This window comes from Gavialis gangeticus, unplaced genomic scaffold (genome assembly GCF_001723915.1).
Source record: "Gavialis gangeticus isolate Ggan-Ray unplaced genomic scaffold, GavGan_comp1, whole genome shotgun sequence".
NCBI classification, from domain to species: domain Eukaryota; kingdom Metazoa; phylum Chordata; order Crocodylia; family Gavialidae; genus Gavialis; species Gavialis gangeticus.
The window spans coordinates 177140137-177141755 of NW_017729022.1; the positions used below are offsets into that span (position 1 = coordinate 177140137).

Consider the following 1619-nt stretch of genomic DNA (forward strand, 5'->3'; position numbering starts at 1 on the left):
GGAATGAGATCACTTTAAATTACTCCCTTCTGAAAAAAATTTCTGATTTCCAAAGAACGCATCCATCCACCCAGGAGAACTGCTGTTCATAGGTGCTGACTGTCTTTTCCCAGTGAGTACTTGGAGATGTAAAAAAAACCAACCCCAGTGTAAAACAGTGAAGAGACAGTGAAAAACCCCATGCATGCATGTTACTTCAACCCAGGTCTTCAGTGTCTGTAAAGATCAGGCACAGTAGTGGCCTTTTTTATCTAACAGCTGATTGAATTCGCTTTAGCTAAAAGCACCAAAGGGCACCTATACCCTTGCTAATTAGAGCTGCTCTAATTAAAGTGCCCGCAGTGTCATGTGTATTCAGTGTCCTGTGCTTCAAAATAGTGGTGGGGACACTTTTACTAAAGTTTCGTTGAGGAGTTTTAGGCACCCTGCCGCCAGAACGTGGGGATACTGAATACATGATGCAGAGGCTGCTGGAGCATGCTAAAAACTCCTCCAGGGTGCCTAAAACTGCTCCAGGAAGCATGCTTCAGCACACAGGGCATTTGTACACATGCTCCGAACGCAGCACTGGGCACTTTTAAAAGCTCATTGAGGGAACTTTTAAAAGTGCCTGGCACCGCGGCGTATGCATTTGTATAAACAGCTAAATGAGCATTGGCTCTAAGCAAGTGCTGGTAGCATGCTTTTGAACTAAAACACATTGAAGGTGTTTTAGTTCAAAAGTGCACTGCTGCCATTTGCTCAGCGCTGACGTGCATTTCACCATTTGTACAAGTGTGTGCATTGCAGTGCCAGGCACATCAGCTTGCATGCTCTGCACACTCCATTAACTGAGCCTGCTGACGCGCTGTCTTCCGCCCCTTGGAGCAGACAAGTGTATATGTATAAATGCCCCACAAATCGAGCGCTAATGAGGGCATGTGCATAGGCGTCCACATGTATAGGCTATACATGTCCTGAGAGCTGCTCTAATTAACGCACCCCTCACCACCCTGAGCATGTGCATGGACCAGGGCTCGGCAACGTTTGGGAGCGGAATGCCAAAAACACTTACAGCCTCCACGCGTAAGATGTTGGCGCGCCGGGTGCCGACGGCAGCGGAGCTGCGAGGGGCCCTCCCCTTGTGGTGGTAGCACAGCCCTGGCCCCTTCTCCGCCATCCACCCCAGGTAAAATGCCTTTGCGTGCCACATGAACGACGCGCCGCTGCTTCCGCCAAAGCACTTTTTAAAAAAATGTTCTCTACATTAAAAGACAAAAAAAGCTCTGCAGAAGAGTTCCCCAGCCTCGTGGGACGCGCGCATCCCGCCCCCAGCACCGCGACTCCTGGCCCCGCCCCAGGGCGCTTCTCGCGGGGACAGCGGCGCCCCCGCCCCGCCTCCCCCGGTAGTAGTAGCAGCAGCGGCAGCGGCAGCAGGAGCAGGGCCTGCTGCGCCGAGGTAGCGGGCCGGGGTGTGGGGCGTGGGGCGTGTGATAAGAAATGACACTGGTGTCTAATGTAAGTAGTGGCAGATGCAGGCTTTTGGGCTTTTTATTTTTAAATTTCTCCTGACCAACCAGGTAGTCCAAAAGTAGAAGATAACACCCATGGCTAGGGACAGAAATTACACATAAAATGGT

The 1619-nt window shown here is 51.1% G+C and overlaps 1 protein-coding gene across 1 annotated transcript in view; it reads left to right on the top strand.

Annotated features, from left to right (window-relative positions):
- Positions 1-1325: 1325 nt before the first annotated feature.
- Positions 1326-1619, top strand: part of C1D (C1D nuclear receptor corepressor) — a 26988-nt gene continuing 26694 nt past the window's right edge. Inside the window, exon 1 of the mRNA XM_019516567.1 lies at positions 1326-1438. The gene's annotated coding sequence lies outside the window, so the exon portion shown is untranslated. The remainder of the gene's footprint in view (positions 1439-1619) is intronic.